The sequence below is a fragment of the Mobula birostris genome, chromosome 14 (genome assembly GCF_030028105.1).
Source record: "Mobula birostris isolate sMobBir1 chromosome 14, sMobBir1.hap1, whole genome shotgun sequence".
NCBI classification, from domain to species: Eukaryota; Metazoa; Chordata; class Chondrichthyes; order Myliobatiformes; family Myliobatidae; genus Mobula; species Mobula birostris.
The window spans coordinates 6,822,766-6,836,695 of record NC_092383.1 but is presented as its reverse complement, the minus strand read 5'-3'; the positions used below and the strand labels follow the sequence as shown (position 1 = coordinate 6,836,695).

The 13,930-nt window shown below is 42.6% G+C and overlaps 1 protein-coding gene across 1 annotated transcript in view; it reads right to left on the bottom strand.

The window, feature by feature from the left end:
* smad3b (SMAD family member 3b) overlaps positions 1–13,930 on the bottom strand; it is a 146,388-nt gene that overhangs the window by 93,259 nt on the left and 39,199 nt on the right. The gene's annotated exons all lie outside the window — the stretch shown is intronic.

The window sequence follows — 13,930 nt, the reverse complement described above, 5'->3', positions numbered from 1 at the left end:
CAGGAGGTGGTGATAGGCAGCTGAGAAGAAGAGGTAAGAGGCCAGATTAGGGAATAGAAGATGGACAGAGGAGGCAAAAAAAGTGTTTAAAATGGTCACAGCATTTCTCAGTGAATACTTTGAATGCAACCCACTGTGCATAAAGATGAGAAATTCACTGACATAATACCAACTGCTTTGGCGCAAATTTAACTAAAAATACAACTTTCTTCAAAAAGGTGAAAGGAATACCATTGGGCAGAGATACAGAAACCTGAAGTCTTGAGTTACCAAGTTCAAGAACAGCTACTTCTCTTCAACCATTCATTTTTTGAACCAACCAACAAAACCCTTACCACTACAGTTTACCGACACAATGACTTTGCACTAAAATAGACTTTGTTTTACTTTTCACGTACATCTGCTCTCACTCCATCCTCCCGCCACCCCACTAGGGATAGGGTTCCCCTGGTCCTCACCTACCACCCCACCAGCCTCCGGGTCCAACATATTATTCTCCGTAACTTCCGCCACCTCCAACGGGATCCCACCACTAAGCACATCTTTCCCTCCCCCCCCCCCCGCATTCCGCAGGGATCGCTCCCTATGCAACTCCCTTGTCCATTCGTCCCCCCCATCCCTCTCCACTAATCTCCCTCCTGGCACTTATCCGTGTAAGCGGAACAAGTGCTACACATGCCCTTACACTTCCTCCCTTACCACCATTCAGGGCCCCAAACAGTCCTTCCAGGTGAGGCAACACTTCACCTGTGAGTCAACTGGGGTGATATACTGCGTCTGGTGCTCCCGATGTGGCCTTTTATATATTGGCGAGACCCAACGCAGACTGGGAGACCGCTTTGCTGAACATCTACGCTCTGTCCGCCAGAGAAAGCAGGATCTCCCAGTGGCCACACATTTTAATTCCACATCCCATTCCCATTCTGACATGTCTATCCACGGCCTCCTCTACTGTAAAGATGAAGCCACACTCAGGTTGGAGGAACAACACCTTATATTCCGTCTGGGTAGCCTCCAACCTGATGCCATGAACATCGACTTCTCTAACTTCCGCTAAGGCCCCACCTCCCCCTCGTACCCCATCTGTTACTTATTTTTATGCACACATTCTTTCTCTCACTCTCCTTTTTCTCCCTCTGTCCCTCTGAATATACTTCTTGCCCATCGTCTGGTCCCTCCCCCCCTTGTCTTTCTTCCCGGACCTCCTGTCCCATGATCCTCTCGTATCCTCTTTTGCCTATCACCTGTCCAGCTCTTGGCTCCATCCCTCCCCCTCCTGTCTTCTCCTATCATTTTGGATCTCCCCCTCCCCCTCCAACTTTCAAATCCCTTACTCACTCTTCCTTCAGTTAGTCCTGACGAAGGGTCTCGGCCTGAAACGTCGACTGCACCTCTTCCTAGAGATGCTGCCTGGCCTGCTGCGTTCACCAGCAACTTTTATGTGTGTTGCTTTGTTTTACTTTATTTTACTTTATTGTTGCCAAACAACTGATACTCAACTGATATTCTTTCTTGTAAGAATAGAGTATAATTTATCCTTAATTTATGTTTTTATTGTTTAAGCTGCTTATCTGATACTGTGTGCCTGTGATGCTGCTGCAAGTAAGTTTCTCATTGCACCTGTGCAGACACGGACTTGTGGAGATGACAATAAACTTGACTTTGACCTGGTTTGCCTCTGCAGTTTCCAGGACAGTTTGCTTGCTCCCGGCTCTTCCCATTATCCATCTAGCCCAGGCACCGGAGTCTCTTGATGCTTGATAGAGAGCCACTTCCTCTCAGTTGCACTAGAATTTGGGCAATCCAATTTCTTAGGTATTTGGTGCTAGCTATTCTCCTGAACCTCCCCCCCTAGTGTCCTTTAATATGGTCTTCAAAACCCCTTTGATGAGGCATTTGGTCACACATCCAAAAGCTCATCATGGATCCAGATGTTGACTGATCCCATTCCCCTTCAGGTGATTCCCTATGTTGAAAGCACTATCCAAATTAGGGGCTCCAACCATTGGACCTCTACTATTAACAAGGGGTCCATGGACCCCAAATTGGGAACCCCTAACCCAAATCCACTCTCTTGAAAATGGAGGTTCTTCATTGCATTTCCACTACTTAAAAATTTTTTTGAGGACATTAGGCGTTTGAGGACATTTGGTATGTCAACAAGTTGCTACAGATGTACCGTGCTGAGCATTCTAACTGGTTGCATCACCGTCTGGTTTGGAGGGGCCACTGCACAGGATCAGAAAAAGCTGCAGAGGGTTTTAAGCTCAGCCAGCTCTATCATGGGAGCTCACCTCCCCAAGCAGTCAGGACAGCTTCAAATGCAGATGCCTCGAAAGGCGGTATCCATAATGAAGGACCCTCACCACCCATGTCATGTCCTCTTCTCATTCCTACCATCAGGGAGGAAGTACAGAAGCCTTAAGACACACACTCGACAGCGCCTTCCCCTCCACCATCAGATTTCTGAACAATCCATGAACACTATCTCACTAATTTGCTCTCTTTTTGCACTAATTTTTTTTATGAATTCTTATTGTAACGTAGCAATTTTTTTTTGTATTGCACTCAGACATCCCACCCTGCAAAAACTAATTCCAGGGAGGTAGCAACCCAGCCCCCCGCAACCCCATATCCCATCCCCCCCCCCCCCCCAGTGACAAAGGAAGTGGTAACCAGAATTCATGGTGATTGTCATGAGGACAACGTAAGACAACCAGGAAGAAATTAAATGACCCAGCAAGTTGCTGTGTTCTGGAACGTTCTGGCTGAAATGCAGATTCAAATCATAAATTTTCTGAAGGCTTCTAGATAACTACCCAAAGAGAAGACATGTTCAGGATGATGGGGGAAAAGGTCTACAAGAACTAGATTACTCTGGCCCTGGCAATGATGGCCTGCTCTAATACTATGTTTCTCCAACAAGGTAGAATGCCCTGTTTTAGTACTGACAGTGCCAATATAACATTTCCATCACAGTCATCCCTCTGTCCTGCTTCTATAGCACTGTTAAACAATTAGGAGTAATATCATTTTTATAGCAAATAATTAAAGTTATCCAAAACAAAACAAAAACTGGTGTTTTTATAACCCTGACAGGAGACATGGTTTCAGATTCACCACCCAAAGGCAACCTCAGCTGGAGTAATTTGGGATGGGACGTTAGCGCATAAAGCTATTACAGTGCCAGAGATACAGACTGAACCCATGAACACCACCTCACTATTACAATTTTGCCGCAATCTGTACGTTATTTCCGTGACTGCATGGATTCTGTATGGGTGCTCTGGTTTCCTCACACTCTCTAGTGATTTACGGGTTAGTAGGTTAATTGGGCTTCAAAGTTCAAAGTGTATTTATTGTCAAATTATGCATACCATATACAAATTTTTCATCTCCGTATCTCTAAATAAAAATACAAATTCAAAGGATTAGATAGGCCATGCCACTCTGGGTCTTGGGCTATATTATTTTTTTGTGACTGTATGTTTCTCTGCTATCAGAACTATATGTTCGATATGTGCTGTGTACTGTTGGCACTGTGTTTTTCACCTTGGCCACAGAGGAACGCTGTTTCGTTTGGCTGATTTCGTGTGTATGGTTGAATAACAATTAAACTTCAACTTGAACTGTTTGCTGGTTCAGGAAAGGCAAGGCGAGGAAACACACACCAGTCCTCAGAGGGATCAGAAGTGGAAAGAATGAGCAATTTCAAGTTCCTGGGTGTCAATATCTCTGAGCATCTATCCTGGATCCAACATATCGATGCAGCTACAAAGAAGGCACAACAGCAGCTATGTTTCATTAGGAGTTTGAGGAAATTTGGTCTGTCATCAAAAACACTCTACAGAGTGGAGAGCATGCTAACTGGCTGCATCACTGTCTGGTGTGGGGGGATGGGGGGCTACTGCACAGGATTGAAAGAAGCTGCAGAGAGTTGTAAACTTAGTCAGCTCCATCATGGGCACTGGCCTCCTTGGTATCCAGAACATCTTCAAGGAGTAACCCCTCTGAAAGGTGGCATCCATCATTAAGGACCCCCGTCACCCAGGTCACGCTTTGTTCTCATTGCTACCATCAGGAAGGAGGTACAGAAGTCTGAAGGCACACAGTCAACAATTCAGGAACAGCTTCTTCCTCAATTTCTGAATGAACACTGAACACCACCTCACTATTAATTCTTCTTGCGTATATATATATATATATATATATATATACACATACACACACGCACACACACACACACACACATACATACATACTTACGGTAATTCATGTTTTTTCTCTATTATTATTTATTGCACTATACTGCTGCTACAATTTCACGACATGCCGGTGCTATTAAACCCAATTCTGATTGCCTCCTAGTTAAAGTGGCAGATGGACTCTTGTAAACCAGTCTGATTGTGTGGATTGAAAGTAACCAGGGCTTCAGTGGATTGTCTCTCAGAATGTCATAATGCTCCAATTTCAGGCAGAATACCAGTCTGCACAAGCAGTCGTTACTAAGTTCTCCTCCATAATCCTCTTACATTGATTACAGTTTCACCTCATCCTCGCTGCTTGCTGGGCACCCTACATCTTTACCACGACGTCCAGTGTGATGTTTCACTGTGCTATAGACGACAGAATCACAAACTGTTGTGTGTTCATTTATCACTGTCCATCTCCGCCTGGCTCTAAAACAGCTTCCCAAAGAGAGGTGATGTATGTGGTTTCAAATTGGCATTGGGTTGGTGTTTTAATTGGGAACAGACATACTCATACAGACAGAGAGAAAAACACAGACGCTTTGTAACGAGAATCAAGGTGAAAGATTTCCTCAATTAATTACGTTTTGGCAAAGTTGATAACTATTTCTTTACAGACCTGTTTATGAGCTCCCAGTGCAGGAGTAGTGGCTCTCTCTCTGAAGATCCCAGCACCTCAGACGTTGTTTTCAGACTCCTAGTTCCGGAATGTTTGTCTTGCTCGAAAGTCCAATGGCTTGCAGATCTGAGGAAGGCTGATTTGTACCAGACATCTCCAGTTCAAAGTGGCCCTCATAAGCAATAGAGTGAAACCCTGCCAACTTGTTCAGACATAAATGAGCACAAGAGACCCGCACGTGAGAGAGATCTTCAGCAAGACGCACGCAAAATGATAAATAAACCCAACAAGTCCAGCAGCGTCTATGAGGTAGAGACACCCCCCTATAGACTCTGCTTATTTACAGAGTTCCTTCAGCATCTTGTGAGGACTTCAGATCTGCCACTTGCTCAGATCGAGAGCGCACGCGAGACAGCGAGCACTCTCAGTCTTATGCAAGCAGAAGCCAACCTGTATGTCAGCCCCTCCCCCTTCTCTTTTTCCATTCCCTATTCTAGCTCTCCTCTTACTCCCTTGTTTCCCGACCTGCTCATCACTTCCTCCTGGTCCTTCTCCTCCTTCCCTTTCACCCATGGTCCATTTTTCAAGTCTAAATCAGCCAATCACGTGGCAGCACCTCAAAGCATAAAAACATGTAGACATGGTAAAGAGGACAGTTATTGTTCAGACCAAACATCAGAAAGGGGAAGAAATATGACCTAAGTGACTTTGACCATGGAATAATTGTTGGTGCCAGACAGAGTGGTTTGAGTATCTCAGAAAGTGCAGATTTCCTGAGATTTTCATGCACAACAGTGTCTAGAATTTGCGAAAAATGATGGGAAAATCAAAAAAAATCTAGTAAGCAGCACTTCTTTGGGTAAAAATGATATTGAGAGAGGTCAGAGGAGAATGGCTGGAGTGATTTAAGTTTACAGGAAGGCAACAGTAACTCAAGTAACCATGTGCCACAACAGTGGTGCCCAGAAGAACATCTCTGAATGCACAGCACATTAAACCTTGAAGTGGATGGGCTACAGCAGCAGAAGACCAGACCGGGTTCCACTTCTGTACCTAATAATGTGGCCACTCAGTGTATAGCAATAGGATGTGAGCAATTTGCTCAAAAGTGGATGCATAACGTGTTTTGCAATCTAAATTAAGCCCGCACTTGTCTCCAGATACTATTGCATTTTCCAACCACAGCTGCTGGCCATAAATCTAGTTATGTGTCAACTTAACCTCACTTTCAATTCTCACAGCACCTCGCAAACAGGACGACTGGTTACAGTAGCCAAAAGTTCTTCAGGATTTTAGGCCTGAAAAATCGCAAATTATATTTCAGTGAATAGTAAGAACATAACTTTCTCCCGGTTATTACTGAGCTTCTAATTAAGATTTCCCAAATTAAATTTGAGGATTCAAAGTACATTTATTATCAGTGTACAACCCTGAGATTTATCTTCCCCACTGACAGCCGCCACAAAGAAGAAAGCACTTGAAGAAAAACACCAAACCCCAACTCGCAAAAAAAAGAACAAACGGTGCAAACAGCAAAAGAAAAACAAGTGAGAAACACAGAATACAAAACATCAACCGCAAAGTCAACAAACAGTCCAGGAGCTTCCAGATTCAGCTCAGTTCAATCAATCGCTGTGCCGTTCGCCGAAGCAGGGAGCAGAGACAGTCCACCTCGATCAACGCCACACAAAACAGCAACCAGAGCCAGAAATACAGCACAACGTGAACTACAGAGTCCAGCCCACAATGGCGTTGATCAAACCTTGCCCTAGACCGAAGACTCCAGCGCGAGTGAAGAGAGACACCGATCAAACATAGGCACCTTCTTCCAGGAGCAACAGGCGAGAGGGAGACGGAGGCAGAGATCACACATAGACTTTCTACAGGGCACATACACTTTCTACAGGGGTACAGATGAGAGCACATTCTGACTGGCTGCATCACTGCCTGGTATGGGAACTGTACTCCCCTCAATCGCAGGACCCTGCAGAGAGTGGTGCAGACAGCCCAGCGCATTGGTAGATGTGAACTTCCCACTATTCAGGACATTTACAGTGACAGGTGCGTAAAAAGGCCTGAAGAAACATTGGGGACCCGAGTCACCCCCAACCACAAACTGCTCCAGCTGCTACCACCCGGGAAACAGTACCTCATCATTAAAGCCAGGACCGACAGGCTCCGGGACAGCTTCTTCCAGCAGACCATCAGACTGATTAATTCACGCTGACACAATTGTATTTCTAAGCTAAATTGACTGTTCTGTTGTATATCTTACTGTACATTCTATTTATTACAAATTACTTTAACTTGCACATTGCACATTCAGATGGAGACGTAACGTAAAGACTTTTTACTCCTCACGTATGTGAAGAATGTAAGAAATAAAGTCAATTCAAATTACTCCGGCAGCAGTGAGAGTGAGAGAGAGACTGGTCACTTGCAGACAAGACTGCACTGAATATCCGCTTTCCTTCTCCTCTTGTCCTCGTTGATTTTAATCTTCCTCGACACTTTAACTGGCGCGAAATGGAGTCGATCGTGGGCTCGCGCCATGTCCCCATGCTGCAGACCTCGCTCAAAACCTCACCGAACCCCCTCAGAGACAGTAAAGCAGCAGATTGCTCATTCGGCCCGAAAACACACCACCAAACTGTAGGCCACAGGCTCCAATAGTAGCTGAACCACACTTAAAGAAAAAGCAAAAGTAGTAATTTCGTGAAGGACATCGTCTTCGGCCGCACCGTTTGCTGGCGCTATCTTCCCCTCCCACCTTGTCATCCCCTCATACCCGCAAAAAGCTAACATTTATTTGATAGTATGTTTTATTATTTTTAGAATTCATTTTCATAACTTGGGCACTAGTAAAGATAAACTTTATTGCTACAGGTACATCGAAACACTGTAAAATGTGTCATTTGCAAGATTCAAATCAAATCAGTGAGGTTTGTGGGGGCAGCCCACAAGTGCTTCCAGCACCAACACAGCAGACCCAAGTACTAATGGAATTGAACTGGGAGTCAGGTCAATATCATTATCATGCCCAGTTTGAGCTTTGACTGCCATGGCCCACACACTCCTGTTTCGGGTCAAGTGGATAAATTCATTGGTATTCATTTCCAGTTCTCTGGCTGCTGTCTCCATCGTCATTTGTCTTTGTCTTCCTCTTTCTTTCTTCCCTTCAATCTTTCCCATAATTACCATGCATTCTAACTCCTCTTTCCTAATCACATGTCCAATGAAGTTTATGTTGCCTTTTCATGATCTCATACATTATTTCTCTTTTTGTGTTTGCTCTGTTCATGACATCCTTGTTAGATATTTGTTTTGTCCATGATATTCTTTGCATCCTCCTCAAAAACCACATCTCTGCTGCTACAATTCGTTTCCTCATGTTACTAGATATTGTCCAACATTCTGAGCCATATAACATAACTGGATAAACGTAACATTTCAGTACTCTGAGGCGGGTTGTCTTGCCTGGTTTAGTATTGGTCAGTATACTCTTCATTTCTCATAAAGGTGTCTTTTGCCATCCCTATTCTACTTTTGATGTCCAAGTCACACCTGCCATCTGATGTCACCCAGCTTCCTAAGTAGCAAAAGTTCTGTACTTGTTTTATGTCTTCCCCATTTATTCTCAGCCTGCAGACAGGATTCTCCTTCTTTTTGGATATCACCATACATTCTGTCTTTTTGCAATTGATAGATAGACCCATTTTTGCACTTACTTCAACAATTATATCAATTAAGTTTTGTAGTTCTTCCTCCGTACTTGCAATTAACAGTGTCATCTGCATATCTGAAATTATTGATGTTTTCACTGCCAACTTTGATTCCCAAGATGTCCCTTATTTTTTGTAATATTGTTTCATTGTACAGATTAAATAAATCAGGGGAGAAAACACACCCTTGTCTAACACCTCTCTTGATTTTCATAAACTGACTCACTTCTCCATCTATTCTTACAGCGGCAGTTTGTTCCCAGTACAGATTTCTGATTAGGCAGAGGTCTTTCGAATCTAGATCTAGTTTTCAGTAATATTTCAAATAGCTTATTGCGCTTCACTTTATCAAATGCTTTTGTGTAGTCGATAAAACAAACAAATCTTTTTGCACTTGAATAGCTCGTTCTGATAGTATCCTTAACATCAATATTGCGTTCCTTGTACCTTTGTCTTTCACAAAACCACATTATTCTATTTCAGCTTGTATCTTACTTTTAGCTCGTCACCAAAATTCTTAGATGTGTCTTGGTGATATGACTCATTAAACTTATGGTCCTATGTAATTCATATTCTATTGCTCCAGGTTTCTTAGGAAGAGTGATAAGTACTGATTTTTTTCATTTCTTCTGGTATTATTCCAGTCTCATAAACGTCATTGATTAAATCAGTAAGTTTTTCAATTCCATAATCTTCAAGGGCGATAATTTGTTCTGTTACTAATTCATCAGGACCTGCTGCCTTTCCTTTCTTCATCTTATTTATTGCATTACGAACTTCAGATTTTAAAATACTTGGATCTTCAATGTTTTTCTTAATTTCTGGTTTTTCGCCTTGATTGTCTTCAAACATTTCCTGAATACTCAGTCCATCTGTTCGTAATCTCATCTTTCTCCATGGTAATGGTACCGTCCTTATATCATCCAGATCCGGCAGGTTCAGTAACTGAACTTATGATGGAGAAGGCGGATGAGCTAGGACCTCAAATGTCAACGGCTATAGTACAGGCAAATGAACATTTGGGAAGAGAAATGGCGATTTCTCTAGTTCACCCAACGGTGGGCAATAGCAAACCACCGTTGCTAGATACTAGGTTTCCTAGAATTGATTTGCTAAGAAAACCATGGTCAAACTCACAAAATGTATCACACAACAACAGCGTCAAGAGGATCTTCAAGACAATTCTGAAGATGCGTCGCTCAGTTGGGTTGATTCTGGTCAGCAGGGGATCCCCAACCGTCATCAAGCTACTGCTCATAAAATTCAAGTAACACAAAAGAAAATTATTGCCACTTGGAATGTAAGAACCCTATATCAAGCAGGAAGATTGGACAATGTGATAAATGAAATGGAAAGACCAAAGATTAACATCATGGGAATTAGTGAAGTTTGTTGGAATATGTCAGAATAGAACACTAATTAATTCTTGTGGAACATCCCATACTAATGGAGTAGGAATTCTTATGGATGAAAACATGGCATAAAGTGTTTTAGAACATTGGGCAGAAAGAGTGCTCCTTGTTAGATTCAGAGGACAACCATTTGATTTAGCAATTATACAGGTATATGCACCAACAGATGGAACAAATGAGGATATAGATAAATTCTAGGAAGAGCTTGAACAAGCAGAGAATGGATGCAAATCTCAAGATATTGTTATTGTCATGGGAGATCTAAATGCTAAAGTAGGACAAGGTGCTGACGGAAATATCATAAGAAAATTTGGACTAGAGGAAAGAAATGAAAGCGATGAGAAATGGATAGAATGGTGCAAGATGAATAATCAGGTCATTGTGAATACCTACTTTAAAAACCATTCAAGATGCTTGTGGACCTGGAAAAGTCCAGGTGATAACACTAGAAATCAAATTGACTTTATTACTATAAACCAAAGATTTAGAAACTTAGTGACTCAATGCAAAACATATCCAGGTGCAGACTGTAACAGTGACCATAACCCAGTAATATGTCATGTAAAAGTAAAACTTAAAAAACTAAAGAAGCAAAAACCTCAACAATCCCTTCACTACTTGTAATTAAAGAAGAAAACTTAAGACAAAAATTTACAACTGAAGTAAGGAACAGATTTCAAAGTCTAGAAATAGAATCTGTTGAAGTTGATAGTAATCATGCAGAAATGAAATTTAACTCTCTAAAGGATGCTTTGCTAGAATCAGCAAAGTCAGTGATTCCTAAAAAAGAAAAAAGCACAAAGAATAAATGGATGACAGATGAAATCAAAAATCTAATGGAAGAAAGGAGACGGAAGAAAGCAAATCCTATAGTATATAAATCCTTAGATAAAAAAGTTAAAAGCTTATGTCAAAAGAATGGTTAAACCAGGAATGTGAGCAAATAGAAAGAATCCCTATTACTAATCCAAAAAGGTTACATCAACAAATCAAGAGTCACTGGTAAAAAGCTCCTCTGTTCTTCAGATGGATGCTTGAAAGCAAAGGATGGTACCATTATCATGGAAAAAGATGAGATTATGAACAGATGGACTGAGTATATTCAGGTCAATATATAAAAATCTAAAGAAACAGTAACATCAGTTATCAGAAAAGACGAACTCATCTATTCAGTGCCTTTAATGAATGGAATTTGCAATCATTGCCCATTTCTGACCTATATGAAACTCCCCAATCAGTACTGTGGTCGATTCTTAACTGAAAACTTGAACTGCCCAACTGAACTGCTCAAAGCCCACATGTTGAGGATGGTTCAATGTCTGAGTGAGCAGGAGGAACACGGGGTCCCGTCATCAGCAGATTCAGCTGGCCAGTGAGTCGGCCAGCTTAGAGTCCGAGGCCTGGAGTTCAGGGTCCTGTCATCAGCAACTCCAGGGTCAATACTGAAGATCGAAGCCCGAAGGTTGACTGGAAATCCAGAAGTTGAAGCCTGATGGCAGAAGCCCAAGCTGGAGAACTGTCCTGAATCTGGAGGAGAGTGAGAGAGCGCACGAGAGAGAGAGAGCGCGAGTCAGAGAGCGCGACAGCGATTGTTTTGCCATTGTTGTTCTGCTGAGCATTATAGGAACACTATGGAGGCACAGGAATGTGTGTCGATACTTGTGGACTGCCTCCAGCACATCCTGAGGTTGTGTTGATTGTTAAGACAAACGACACATTTCACTCTGTTTCCACCCACATCTAATAAATGCAATAAATCAGCATCTGAAATCGTAGTGAGAAAGTCACTAAAACTCACGGTTATTTGACCGGCAGAACAGCACACTTCAATAAAACTGCAGCTGGTTCTTCAAGTGTTTCCGCCTCCGCAGTTCTGGCAAGGTTTCAAGGGTTTTAAGGTTTATACCTTCGAGGACAGGTCACTCCTCGGGGCAAGTAGAGCTACATCACGTGTGATGAGCTTTGTGCTCACACTGGCATTGAGGGAGACGGGATGAGAGAAGGACATGAAGCAGACCTTTCAGCTTCTTGAGTCTATCCCACCGCTGGTGTATGAGAGGTAAAGTTTGTTTCACTGCATTCCAAATATGATCACACACACACTGAAGAAACTGGCTCTAATTTGAAGGTCATATCTCTTATTACAAACATTCACTCCCTTTTTTTTTAAAAATACAAATTGTTCAGACTGGATACATAAAATATTCCAAGTCTTTACAGTTCAAGCTGTGTTACCAATGTTTTTAAAATCACACGGATATCGCATGCACCACCACCCCTCGTGAGTCACCCTCTCAGAACACAGAAGAGTTTGCACTAATACACTAGTAAGTCATTAAAAAGAAAACTACTAGTTAATTACTCAAACTGAACAACACAACTTAGACCTATAATGCAATAACACACACAAAACATAATGAAACATAATTCCACTGTTAATACTAGTATCAATGAAGTAGGGCTTAAGGTTTTTCTTGAGTAAGTTAGCTTCACCAACCATTCTTTGGGAAGCGACAGGGACAGTTCAATACACCCATCCAATTATATGGTCAGATATGTTGCAATACATTGAATGAAATTTGTCCAAGCAGATGTGAGAAATAAACTGTCGAGACAATTCAGTAAACTGCAAAGACAACACAAATCGACAGCAATGGACCGTTCAAAATCCCCTTTCTTGCACAATGTTGCTTTTTGCCCTAACCTTACCACATCAATGATACAAGAGCCAGTTTATCAATTGTAGATCATTATTAAAGCAATAACACCCATATGGAGCAACACACACACGCACAAAATGCTGGAGGAACTCAGCAGGCCAGACAGCACCTATGGAGAAGAATTAAAAAGGTGATGCTTCAGGCCAAGACTCTATATCAGGACTGGAAAGGAAGGGGTGGGTGGGGGGGGGGGGGGTAGGGAGAAGCCAGAATAAGGAGGTGAGGAGAGGTGAAACACAAGCTCGACGATGAAGCAGGATAAGGGGAAAAAGTGGATGGGTGGGGGAGAGCGGATGAACGGAGAAGCTGGGAGGTGATTCATGGTTGGAGGAGGAGGAGGAAACTGGAAGGACAGGAAAGTGGACTGTGGGAGAAAGGGAACCAGTGGGAAGCGATGAGCAGCTCAGGGGACAAGGGAGTCAGAATAGGAATGGAAGAAGGGGGTGGGAGGCAAAATACAGTTTGGCTTCCACAAGATCTCAAACTGTAACTATAAATCAAACCTTGAGAAAGATGTTTCTTAATAGCAACAGTCTAGCCTGGCTGGGACCTTTCCCACCATGACCTCTTCCCAAGAAAATATTAATTGCCTAGTTCTCTGACAAACGAGTAAGAAAGAGTCTTGTGTGTCTGGCACAAATGTCGAGCGGATCTGTTTCAAGGGGTCAGGCATCTGGCTTGCTGTACTCTGGCACAATTTAACTTGGACCAAAACCAAATGGAGATGGTTTCTTTATCCTGACTTTACAATCACTTAGGGAATAAACAATCAGAACAGACCACAGGGATGGGAAGACAAGATGGGGGCAGTAAGTGGACATAACTTTGCATCCTCCCCAAGCCAATTTCTTCACCAAGCTTTCCATTTCTGATTCCAGCTGCTTTCTATAAGGAGTTTGTACGTTCCCCCCATGACTGTGTGTGGTTCCCCCAGATTCCAAAGGTGGACCGCTTGGCAGGTTAACTGGCATTGTAATTGTCCTGTGACTAGGCTAGGCTTAAATCGGGGTTTGCTGAGTGGAGTAGCTCAAAAGGCTGTTAGGGACTATTCTGTGCTGTACCTCAATAAATATAAATAAAAAATACAATTGGAGAAAAAGTCCTGTTTTCTCCACACCTGCAAAACTGCGAGTCATGCATTGGATGGACAAGTTAACAATGGGAGCATTGTTAAGGCTAGTATTCACCCCCAGTGACTCGTGCTAAA